We start from the raw sequence: 13,933 nt of genomic DNA, 5'->3' as shown, positions 1-13,933 counted from the left end.
ACATCATTGTTTTGCTGACCAACACCTGCACCTGCACCTTCCTGCACCACCATCGGGCACTCGCGTTTCCAATGACCGACAATTCCGCACACGTGACACGGCATCACCTTCTTCATTGCCTGCACACCAGTCACAACAGTGTTCAAATCCGGACCATTATTCGCAAAACCTCCTCTGCCTCTGCCTCTGGCCTGTGGCTGAAACATCATATTTCCCTGCAACTGCGGCTGTGGTTGCGGCACCTGCTGTTGGAACCCTTGCATCCCTTGCAAACCTTGCAGACCTGTCTGAGCTGCTTTAAGTTGCATCATCATCACCTTCTCTTTCAACCTTTTCTGTTTCACTTCAATTTCGTCGCTACAGTATTTCGCATAATTCAACACCTCATCAATCGGTTTCGACTGCCAGCAAATCAAATGCGACTTTATCATCTGGCTTATCTCTGGTCTCAACCCTTCCACAAATCTGAACACAAAATGAAGCATGTCCTTCGCCTCTATTGTTTCCGTGCCTCTGTAGTTCTTGAACGCCTTCAACAACCTCTCATAGTAACTATGAATCGACTCTTTAGCCTCTTGGGCCGTTCGATCGATCTTCTGCCAATCCACATTTTTCGCGGCCACCTTCGTCTTCAAGTGCTCAATCACCTTGTAGTACAAGCTCATCACCATAGGTGATGGTGCACCCGTCTCCCTGTCTCTTTCTGGTTCACTTGTCGGCCAACCTACAGCTCTTTTGCAATCCTCCCACAAATCTGCTGGAACTACAATCTCAAAGAGAGTGTTCAGGTCTTCCCAGAGACATTTTGCAAGCTTCACAAACCTATCAGTCTGTTGATACCATTCAATCGGCTTCTCTCTCAGTTTGGGAAAATCATCCGTAAATGACTGAATGTCGCTTCTGTGCCATGGTACATGTATTAATTTTCCCCCTGCTGTCTCCCTCATTGGTAACATAGTTACTGCCTCACTACTCTGTGGTCTTTTCTCGTTGAGCTCTGTAGCACTGTCCCTCCTCTTTTCCTTTCTCTTTACCCACCTGCTTTCCCACTTGTCTAAGCACCTCCACACTTGCGCACTCTGCAGCAATTCTCTAAGGTGTGCCTTCATGCCTGCTGACCTCATGTGTTCAAAATCCGTGGTCCCAAAATCCAATCTGTAGCTCCTGCTCAAGTGTTTCATCTTGTCTATATCAACCCCGTTTTTGTCAGCTACTTCCTGCAAGCTTTTGTGTACCTTGTTCACTTCTTTTGTTATCCTGGGACATAGATACCTCAGCTCTTCTTCCGAGTAGGGGTCTAACCTATTCACACCCATAGTCCCTTCCACCAATTCTTGTGCTTCCATGTTCAACCTCATCCTATTCATATAATCTTCTCCCTTCCCACTGTCTGAGCTTTGTGTGGAATTCAAACTGTTGAACCACTGTGTTAGCTGTTGCGCATTCAACCCCATCAGTGTAGCGTTCACATCGACTGCCATTGATGGTTGCGGCAACTTTTCAGTGTTCGATGACAAAGGTATTATCAGTGGGGGACTCGACCTCACCAGTGTCGACTGAGCACATATGGGGCTAAACTCCATCAAGGTTCCAGATCCTGTTGGCTGAGCCGCTATCGGAGTTATCCCTGGAGTGTTTTCTATGCACCTCCTCTCTGTCCCATTCTGCAGCATTGATCCCTGACCGCTCATACCTAGATTAGGCTGACTGTACAGAGGTACCGGTGGACCTACAGTAATGGGTAGCGATATCGCATCTGGGTTTTGTCCATTCCCCATGTTCTGAGGCATGTTCATTCCCACACCATGGGTCATTATTGCTGGCATGCCCATCTGACTCCCCGTCATCTGAGCATGTGCTGTTCCCCCCTGCATCTGCTTTTGAGGCATCAAAAACTGAGTTGATTCAGCTTGTGCCAATGTCGGGTTGTGACCATTCTGTCCTCCCATTGCGGCTGGATCTAGAATCATTCCCGTACTGTTGTCACTGCTGTAATATCTTGGGACCTGCGGCTGATAATTTTCTGCTGGTTTCAACATGGGCACATCTGGATATATTCTCCTAACCTGCGGTATCTGCGGGGTGAACAGTAAACTCGGGTCCTTAGATCCCGATGATGCTCCTGAACTCTGGGTTTCGCTGTTCTGTACCGGTGCCGGAGGGGCAGAACTGGTACTTGGACCTTGTCCACTCTCTGCATAAGGTGGTGGACGGTCGTTCAGCAGTTGCATTATTAGCTCCTCATCCTCTAACTCCTCTTCTCTTCTCAATTTTTCCTCGTCCTCTCTATCCTTGGAACACCTCCTGTTGGTCTTACAGGTAGCTTTCTTACCTGTCTCCTCTTCTTCCTTAGTAATTGCGGGAAACAATTTTATCCCCTGCAATACATCTGACCTCCACACCTTCTGTGCATTATCCCACCTAGCGTCCGCTAGTGTCTTTTCTACCTTTCTTATTCTGTTCTCGAACTTATTTTGCTGTTGCTGTCTAGCCATCAGTTCCCAAATCGCTAGAGCCTCAAACTGTGCTGGCCTTGGAGGTACCTTCATGTCGTACATCGTGAACCTCAAATTCTCCAGAATCCTTATATTGAATGTCCCGTGGATCGGGAATGCTACGCTCCCATGTTTCTCTGTCAACTTGTGCCATTGCTTTAACCAAAGGCACGGAGCTACCCCCTTTTCCTCCATTACAATGTAAGCTGGTGTACCTTTGGGCGGCGTCTCCTCTCCTACGCTCGCTTTAATGTACGACTCCCCCTTCATTGCACTCCTGAATGCTTTAAAGAATTTCATTTTCTCGTCTTTTATTTCACAAAGTTTGTAATCAATAGGTGACTTTAATTCCCGGAATACTCTTCGCTTGCCTTTCCCCTTCCAATCGAGCCCCACGGACTGCGTCCAATCCGTGCGCGACCCTTCTCTACAACCAACCTATCCCAGCGCAGCTCCTAGTGACGTCACACTCACACACACTGCGGCTGACAAAGCCTCGCGGCTAGTCCTCCTTCACTCACCTCCTCTCGTAACAACTTCTTGCATGTATCGCGAGCTACCAAAAATAAAACAGATCTGTCGGTTTACTACAGGAAGGGTAACACAGTCGCTTCAGGACCTTAGGGACTTTTCACTAGCCTCGGCCGCTATTCCGTCTTTCTCGGTCCCCACGTTCGCAAGCAAATCTGACCCGCAGACTTACTCTCAACTTGTCAATGATCTATTCTAGTGCACTTAGAATCTTGTCAAAGCCCGAAGTCGAAGTTCCTTTCACTCCCTTAACACACGTACCGACTCGTTGACCACGCCCGATCAACCTACTAAACCGCCCAGACCACAACATAGATCAACATACTCCGGAGTCTCTTGACCTCGCAGGGCCTGTCTCAACAACAACAACCACGTGGACCTTTTTATGCACAAAGCGCCACACGCACATGAAGTTCGACGACTTCCCTACTCTCACACTCGGAGCCGCACCTCTGCTATTTCTATGAAGTTCGACGACTTCTCTACTTCTACACTCGGAGTCGCACCTCCGCTATCCTCTAAAAGAAAAAAAATCCTCACAACCTTTTCACACACCCTGCGGCAATAAGCTGTGCAAGCGCAAAACCCTAACTTCTCTCATACCATCACTAGTACCGCCAACGCTGATTCCACACCTCCGTTCTCTTCATTCGCAAGCTCCGAGATCCCGGGAAAGTCGCGGTGGACCTAGCCCATCATCATTCTGTCAATCAGTTTTATCCAAGAAAAATCTAATTCAACTTCTCAAATGGGGTCTCAAAAGTCGAAACCGTTAATTCAACACCATGTACTTTAAGAGTACAGGGTCCCAAAAGACGAAACCGTCCTCTGCTACCATCTACTGATAGAGCGGTCCGTACTAATAATTTACCTGTATTCGGACGCTCTTTAGGCCGATGAATCTTTTGACTAAGTGGGACTCTCCGTACTCTTAATCGGTCACCTTAATCAAATCAATAATCAATATCGAACATAAGCAATACCTTGATCAACATAACACTTAACAATTAATCCAGAATACATTTCGGCGAACCCTGACCTTTCAGTCAGGAATAACCACACCAGTTTATTGCAAAGTTAGTGAATTTATTTCCCTATATTAACAAAGCTAGCACAATATAAATGTGTCTCAACACCAAATGATAAACGTAAATGAACATTAATAGCTGTCCATAGCGGCGAAACAAGTGCAATCTATGTAGCATTTGAATCACAAGGCATTCGATAATAGCAATGCAAATCACTAATACTATAATCTGTAACGAACTAATTGCATACATTTAGTCAGCATAACAAGGTCTCAAATTGCATCGTGCAACAAAAAGAATCCTCATCTAACCTCAAATTTGCATCGGCATGTGGGACTTCATGCAAAAACAATTTAGCAACATCAATTTGGAAAACTCCTAGCTAGGGATCTTATCAAAAATCAGCAGTTGGTTACCTAAAAGAAACACAATGCAATTGTACAATTTCCTTTCATATTTACCAATTACGCCCAGCATACAAGGAAGTCTTCGTCTCACAGGTACCGTTTCTCGATCAGCATGGGTACCGTTTCGATCGGCATGGGACGGGGCAAAGGGGCAAGGTGGACGGGGCAATTGCCTCACGGCGGCAAGGTAAAACTATTACTTCATGCAAAGGGACAAATCAAAGTTAAAGTCTCTAGGGCCAGAATCATTTAAAGTCTCTTTCTCTCGATTAGAGAAAGCATCTAAGTCTCTTTCAAAATGGCGTCGCAGCAAAGTGGGCCATACTAGCTACGAAGTCTGCAAAATGGCGGGATGTCCAATAATGGATACTTTCCTCTCGTGCACCTGGGTTTTATAGACAACAGTTCAAATCCAGTAGGGTCTTCCATTGGAGGGTTCATAGGTTAGCTTCAAATTGTCCAATCAAAAACGACAGTTCTCAAGCTTTTACTTAAGCATACATTATCCTTGGAGATGGGTACGCAAGTTGCAACATTTTATACCAATTAGCTCACTTTCAGAGCCTCCATTGTCCGCACCTGCAGATCGACCTTGGAGTAAAGAGAAAGTATGCCAGGCTGGCACGAAACTTTAAGATAAGCATGTGAACGATCTCAGTGGAAAAGTACAGCTTCAAGCAAAAATACACGTTTAATAGCACATTGGAAAAATACGAGCATCTAAACCGTGAGACCAGGCAACTAAGCCAAAGCCTCCGCTAAAGTAATGCTAAGCTAAAACATTTCAAACAAGCAAATCGTAGCACACGTTTATAAGTATGTCGGATTAGTGCAATTCTAATACACCACGTTATATAAAGCACGCTTATAAATGTTGGCAAACTACTCTAAGGGCACATTTTGTCCCCGTACAATCTTTATTAGTTCGGTTAAAGTCACACATGATTATTGCAGCACTACGTTTAAGCGTCAATAAATGTAAAACCTTCATTTTCTGCTTCATCAGTACCATGCTGCATCAAGCTCATTAAATGAACAGAATCTACACCAGACCACAGTTGCCCAACCTTAGTACAATAACAATGGCATAGTCACTACTATAAGAGTGCCATAAAAATGTTACAGACACCAAAATTACTATTGTTATAAATGTTTCTTGAGATGTCCAACACACTGATTTCATTACAGAATGAAAATGATGTATTTTACTGGTATTAGAATGACACTTAAATAATGTCTTAATGAAACCTTCGGCGTTAATAAATTGGATTTAAAGCATTCATATAAAACATTTGGGGAGATGCAGGAAAAATGCTGAATTTGGTAACATAGATTTTAAATAGAGTTCAGGCCTGTTGAAGAAAGTACAGAATCCAGAAGCACATCTTTATATGAGATAAGCCATGTTATAAATGCAATGCCACATCACAACATTACATTACAGCCCACCAAGTCAATAACGTAAGATATCACAGAATTCTATGCCACATTACACCATAACAAAGTGCACGACCACCCTTAACAAAGCAAAGTACAACTTTATGTATAGCATAATATACTTTGCAATCAAAGATGACATACGAAACTTAACATTATAATACAAGATCCAGAGCTAACACATACTTTCCTCAGGTTCATAACCAATTATCATGATAATGGTACACACCATCATCCACACTCAAGAATCCTTCTGGGAGAAATCTCCCCTTGCACTCCTTTGTGCCCTGCAAACATTTCTCTTCATATTCCCGTCCACTCCATGCAAGTCATTCTGCTCCTCAAGTCTCTATACAGTTGCATAATAAAATAGGATGCGTCTGCAGTAAGCTCATTATTTGGAAAATAGTGGTCCCTGGAGACACTCTCGGACACAGTCCAAGGTGTAAATGCATGTCGACCTGATTGTCTGGGGGTGTCTGTGTCCCAACCTTGGGAGAACCACACCTAGCTGCTGCTGGTAGCTCTCTTTTCACAGAAACTTTAGAATAGAATGGACTAAGATCGGCGGGTTGCAAACTCTATTCCATTCCTGCTGTGTTCCAAAGCATCAACAAGCAGGGTCAGGCAAGTACTTAGGGCCAGATGTAAGAAGGCTTTTGCGCCTCGCAAATGGTGAAAAACGCTGTTTGCGAGGCGCAAAAGCCCCTACGCGATGCTGAAACACATTTTGCGAGTCGGTACTGACTCGCAAAATGTGTTTCAGACTCGCAAATAGGAAGGGGTGTTCCCTACCTATTTGCGAGTCGCACCGCGATGTAGAGTTGATTTGTGACCGCGAAATCGGTTGCAAATCAACTCGCAGTTACCATCCACTTGAAGTGGATGGTAACTCATTCGCAAACGGGAAGGGGTGCTCATGGGACCCCTTCTCCTTTGTGAATGTTCACAATAATATTTTTTCAGAGCAGGCAGTGGTCCTATGGACCACTGCCTACTCTGAAAAAACCCGAAACTAAAAGGTTTCGGTATTTTTTCTATTTGCAGCTTGTTTTCCTTTAAGGAAAATGGGCTGCAAAGAGAAAAAAAAACTGCTTTATTGCAAAGCAGTCACGGACATGGAGGTCTGCTGTCTCCAGCAGGCCACCATCCCCGTGAGTGCCTAGACTCGCTATGGGGTCGCAAACTGCGACCCACCTCATAAATATTTATGAGGTGGGTCTTTGCGACCCCATAGCGAGTCGCAGAAGGTGTCTGAGACACCTTTCTGCATAACATTTTGCGAGGTGCAAATTGCGAGTCGCTGGGACTCGCAATTTGCACCTTGCAAAATGTTTTCTACCTACATCTGGCCCTTAATGTCCCCACATAATGATGGATGAGTGGAACTTGCACAGTTTAAAGTTAGGGCCAGGGCTGTAACTGGCAATCTAGGCCTTGCTCCATTGGGATTTGGGAGCGTCAAGATATGTCTCTTATTAACATGATACTGGTTTTAGCTCAATCCCCAGTGTTCCTGTCCTCCCAAAACTCTAAACTCTTTAGAGAAGTTGTCACAATCATCACAGCCAAGGGCAGCTGAATGATCCCTCACCTTTAGCAGAAACGTTCCATTCACTGCTGGCAGACATCTTTATTTATGCAGAAGGTGAAGTCAGTCTTCACATGTCTTAGACAGCAGACCTCTCCTGGATCGGTTACCGACAATTGAGGAATGCTAGCCCCACAGAGCTATCAATGGATAAGTGCCTACCTATCTAATTGTCTATCTATCTGTTCCGTCGGTCTAAGAGAACCAGGAAACAGGAAAGCAAAGAACAGATAATTAGGGAGTAGGAGGCCTCGAGAACAGAAACAAAGTCGACAATAACTATAGTAAAAAAAAGCTAACTTTCAATGTAATTCTGTTGGTGTATGAAAAACAAGGAGATAGGAAGGCACTGTACAACAGGCTCCCTGAAAGAGAGACTCTCACAACTGACTGACTTTGTGCCGGGAAACATCAAATAGAATAACATAGGCAGTTTGCGCCTAAGAACAACAGAAGCAATGTAAGTTTGGGACAGGACCAATTCCAGCTACAAGAAGACAGGAAAACATGAACCTGGAACTTAAGATTGCACGCTTTCATAAGAACCTCCATCAAAGAGCACCCGTGTGAGAAACAGGCGCCATACAAATATTGCACTAGACATATTCTGAAAGCCTCAAAGGACATACAAAACAATTGCCCCTTGTGACAGCACTACCCTAGTAGACCTGATTAATTATAGGGACTCTAGACCCAAACTCCATCTCTGACCCAACATGCAAAGACAACTTACTATACACTCGACTTTCAGACAAGTTATACTGCAATGTCACAGGCAGCAGCCCATTGATGGGACAACTCAGTGAGGATAAAATACGATCTCCAGCCCACCCACCCATGCCATAGAGATTTGGGAAGAAACTTCCTTTAGGAGAATATTTGCAGAATGAATCATAGCTGAAGTCCGGTGTCGGCACAAAGATCCAAGAGGCCAAATTTAACTATTTTGGATGTAATTGGCGAATGCTGTGCTGTATAAATATACAGTAACATCCGATGCCCGTAGTACTCAAGAAAGTTCTAAGATGCTTTATTTAATGGAAAGCTAGAATGCTTTCATTTGGACTCCCACGAGATCTCATGCTTTCCTATGTCCCACATTGATTTTTTGTGTTAAAGCCTCTACTAGATAGTCACTTAAAGGCCACTGTATAGAGGCATTTTAGTCCACAGTATTAACGTTACATATTAGTTTAAAAAACAGAAACCTCTAGTAGACTCACTCAGGGGGGCTCACAGTCTTCATGCGAAACATAAATTAATGCAGAACATTCACACCAAGTTGTATCATCTCATAGCAGAAACAAACAATATAGGTTTATAGAACAATATTTTTAAAGAAATAGTTCCTTTAGAATTATTTGAACTTCTATAAGCAGAGAAAGGAAGAGCTGACGCCTGAGAAAAAGAAAAGGGAAGGAGAGATGAGAAAAGAGAGGATGGAGAGGCAGCATATTTTACTACGCATATTTTTATCCTGGCCTTGGGAATTTCAACAAATTGTACATCGCTGTCCTTTTAATCTTTTCATACCCGGAGTAGTGAGTTGCTTCCTTTTCCAGTCCCGCTTATCCCCATGCAGAGTAACGGCGACTTGAACAAAGTTCTTGCGAAGTTTTAACTTCTCCCAGGAGGGGAAAAGTGATGGTTTCTTCACTTCTATTAAAAAAACAACAGTAAAGCAGAAAAAAAAACACTAGCGCATTATAAAGGCAGTCTGGCCATGTTTGGTATTATAGATCTTCTTAGCTTTCAGTCTATTGAAACACTCTGTCCCAGTGATGTAATATATTTGACTATTTGCTTACATAGTGTTCCTTTTGCTGTCTGCAACAAATCTTCTCATTTCCCATGTGGTTTTCGTTGGTTAATAATAACCCATCAGTGCTTAGCAGAGCAGTATGATTTGTTGGAAAGACGCAGACTGAGTGGTGCTTGACCTTACCTCGTTCGGTGCTATAGATCAGTATTGATTTAAAGTGGCAGTCTAAATTCCCTGCATTAGCCTGCACCAAAACATTTTTAATATCACAATAAAGCAGAGTTACTCTGAGGGAAACAATTTTGTCAGATGCCTTGAAAGCAATTTTGCAGACTCGCAATCATCTGCATGCTCACATTATATGCTCTTGTAAGATATAACACCCAAAGTGGTGTAAATTGAAAAGTCGATTTAGTTAATTTGGGTTCAATTGGGCACAACCAGTGTTTTGTTAAGCGATAAACCAGTCCATATATTTTATGTAGTGAATAACTATAATATGCAAAACATCGTTACCGCAGAGGCTAATTATTTTATGTCATGCTTCGCTATTGTACCTTGTTTCAAACGAGTGAGCCCTAAATAGAATTGTTTTTAGGGTACAGTTACTGTCACATTATTATGGCATTATATGATAAAGAGCTATGTGAGTTTGAAGCCACGTATTGTTGAATGTAAAAACATACTATCGGCTAGAATATGCAGATTCAACATGAAACATCTAAATTGTAGACATCCACAAACATTTTCTAAAGTATTTGTTAATATTTTTAATTAACACAACCAATACAATCGTAGTCTGAAAGTAGATGTACAACTAACAGCATACCTTCCGATTTCCAATAGTATTACTTATTCGTACGTTCCATATTATAATTAAAAACTCGTGTCTAACAGTATACCCAATTGATGAATCCCACTAGTGTTTCCCAATCAAAATCCTCTTAGCTTCCGGCAAGCACCCATTGTCTTTCCAATTAGGACATCTGGCACATACAATAATAATGGATGACTGGCATTAATGCACATCATGCCTAGCTAGGCTGAGGGTGCAGGTCATCTAACATCCATAAACTTCTTGCTATCTTTTTATTTTATCAGTTATATTTTGAATGAGCGTTCGTAACGATGTTTGTTTTCAAATTTCAGGATCAACAATAAATTGTCTGTATAAATGCATGGCAGATCAGGTCGCAGAGTATATGCTAGATATGTTCCAAACAGTTTGTAGTCTACCAAAGCAGGCCTTGTCCTATGAAACGGGATAAGGTGTGGGGTAGCTGACATACAGATGCTGTTAAACAGAAGGAGACAAATGTGGGAGCAGAAATTGTTGATTTCATGTATGTAATATGGTCTGTTCTACTTAATGTGCATACTGTATGATTGATCCATCCATTTTATCTGCTGTACACTGAGCAATTGTTTAATAAAAATAGTAAAAAAATAAAATAAAAAATAAAAACATTGTCTTTGCTAACTACTTGGAAACACTGTTCAAAATATTACTAGAAAAGAGGCTTGGGAATGTACGAGTCAGAAAGTAGGATGCAATGTTTGAAGAAGGGACAGATTTCAATGAGAGAGAGGTCAAGAGATGGTGAAAAAAGGCAAGTTATTGGCTTTGGGAATAGTTTTCGTCATCCACTGGACACACACAAGGATGCCCAGCAATCTTGCCACAGATTTTCTATTAATGAAAAACAATTCGACGATGGCCGACTATGCACAGGTAATCGTCGTGATGCATGGTCATGTATGAGTCAGGACATATGCACTCGTACATTCTGATACAAGCATGCATTGTAAAGCACAGCACCTATTTTAGAGTGGTAGATACATTTAAAAAGAAACAAAACAAAGTGAGCACCAATTAAAAAAAAATAAAAGAAAGGGCAAAGAGCGGCACAACATCACAATACAACTGCAGGGTAATGTAAAAATGAATAATAAATAAATAAATGCATACATGAATTAATTAATGATTGTCGTGGACAGTAGGATGAGAAGAAAGATTGTAGTGTGACATGGTCAGCCAAAGCAATCTGTCGTCAAGACCTAAAATATTGTACTCGAATGAGCACGGGTAATTACTTTTTACAAGTCTGCCAATACATTATTGAAAATGTAAAGGTTGTATCTAGAATTCCAATTTCACTATCCAGATTTATTATAACATATTTATAACATTTATTATAACATACCGTAGGCCAACTTGGTAACATTAATTACATTTATAATGCACATTCAAATAATGTTATGATATAGAAATGGTGATAATTTTTATTTGCATATCAATGTATGCACTCAGTTGATCAGTTTAGTAACTCCTAGCTTCTTGGTTAATTGCTGATCCATGGTAGACTATTTTGTGTAGCAGTGGCAAGAGACAATCTGGTATGGGTGAACTACACAAGTACAGAAAGTCTTGTTTTTAAGGAAAGGAAATGGGAGCTAAAAAAAGTAATACATATTCATGTTAACATTTTGAACAATAAAAAGTTTCTATCAGACGTGAGAGTAGAAACTACTACAGTATGACAAAATTAGGGATTGCAGAAGAACTATTCATGAAAATAAAAGCAATTTTTTAATGAATTTCAGCAAGTGCATGCTTTCCTTGTTCTCAATAGTATGAGGTTTCTGCATTATGAAGAATCCCTCTAGAAAGAGTTTTGGAATTAATAAAACTCATGAAATTGCTTTTTGAATTCCCTTTTACAAAATCATGAAAAACTCTTTTAAGTGGATTTTCTTCATTTACGATTTGTAGCTGAATGGGTAAGGCAAATGAGACAGGGTACTCCCATAGGCAAATTGAAACAGCTGAATAATTAGATAAACAGATTGTTCTGTCTGTAGATCACACATGACATGTTTGAGCATTCAGAAAATCAAATGGAATATGGGTTGTGCTTGATTATCAAACAAATCTAGTACTGGAGAACAGCAGAGCAACAGTCTGCAAAAATATTCACTGATGGAGAGACAGCACTAAAATAAGGTAACGGGAAACAAAATGGTCCACGAAAAAATATAAACCTGCCCTAAAGAGTTGGCAACACCCTTTGTTTCCTACCTCTTGACTTTGGAGGGTTCGCTAGATTTTTCACTTATGTGACATTTTCAGAGGCACCTTCCTGAAGGAAATGTTCCGTTTGCTGAAACTTGATGGATTGTTTTTATTGGCCTTGAATATTCCCTCTTTCTGGTAAAAGGTATAATGCAATATGATTCGGACACAAATCAGGCTCCAACTGAGTACTAGAAAGATTATTATGAATGGCAAAGAGGTAAATTGTGGCAAGGAGACCCATAGAAGCAGGTAAAATTCAATCCAAGTTTATATGCAGAGAGGGGAGCCCACGTTGAGTGCCAGCAGCTTGGAAGACACACATTTTCAAATGACACCAGTGGAACCAACGCAACACCAGGGTACGGAACCAGAACGTGGAAGTTCAGGTAAGCTTTGAATAAGAACATTCTACAGTGAACCTTAAGCCATCATGCAGGTGAAGAGTGTAAGTACAGTAGCATGACAGTGCATCATATTCTCCTTTTTTTTAAAAAACAAAACAATAAATTAAACCATAAAGGAAAAGTACAAGAACAACATAACTTACGTTCAAGAAATATTTGGAAATAATACATTCAAAACCAAGGATTAATGAGAAGCAATGCTAACACATATCAAAATCATTAAATCTAATAGGCACATTAGTTTTGTGTACAGGACTGGAAATCATAACATCATCGTTGTTTTCTTTGTTCAATACTGTACCACATTACTCTTTTGTTTCCTGATTGGTGCACAATGTTATATCAGTGCAAACAATGGTTCTCCCATTAGAAGTCAATATTATGTGGGCTTCTTCAGGCCACACTTTCACTACATGACACCTACTCAGCCATCCCTTACCATCCCTTACCAGCAATATGAACCACTCTTTTGGAATCTTTGACAGTTATTTTGGGTGACATAAATTTCGTTTTCCCTTTCTTAATATTGTAGGGTTTCTTTATAAGCACCCAATCTCCATTATTAAGCACATTGCGTTCGACATTATGGCCCTCATTACAACCCTGGCGGTTGGTGTTAAAGCGGCGGTAATACCGCAAACAGGCTGGAGGAAAAAAAATGGGATTACAACTGTGGCGAAACCCGCCAACATAGACAGCCACTTTAACACTCCGACCGCCACGGCGGCAGAAACAAACAGCGCGGCGGTCACCACCAACAGACAGGCGGGAGACAAAGTACCACTCACCCTATTACAAGAGGCCTATCCGCCACCTTTTTCGGGGCGGAACCAATGCTATCAAAAGCACGGTGGAAACAGTACACAGAAGGGAAAACACTCACCTCTCGACACCCAATGAGGAACCAGGACGCCATGGAGCCCGAACTCCACGTACTGCCCATGCTGGTAACCTCCTGTTCTATGAGGAGTACGAACAGCGACGGTGGCCACCACGGTGAGTACTGCGCCTACAACAAGAGAGGGGGGAGGAAACAAAGTGACACACACGCATCACCCCCACCCTCACCAACACACACAACAACAGACACACAAATACATGAAGCAACATTACATATTCCCCCCCCGCCCCCTGGAAGAACGCATGGACAAAAGGAAATGATTGTAACCAGTGTAATCAAGAAAAATCCAGTATTCAAAAGT

This window comes from Pleurodeles waltl, chromosome 1_1 (assembly GCF_031143425.1).
Source record: "Pleurodeles waltl isolate 20211129_DDA chromosome 1_1, aPleWal1.hap1.20221129, whole genome shotgun sequence".
Taxonomy (NCBI): Eukaryota; Metazoa; Chordata; class Amphibia; order Caudata; family Salamandridae; genus Pleurodeles; species Pleurodeles waltl.
The sequence above is the reverse complement of the archived record's forward strand: the minus strand, read 5'-3'. Positions refer to the sequence as shown.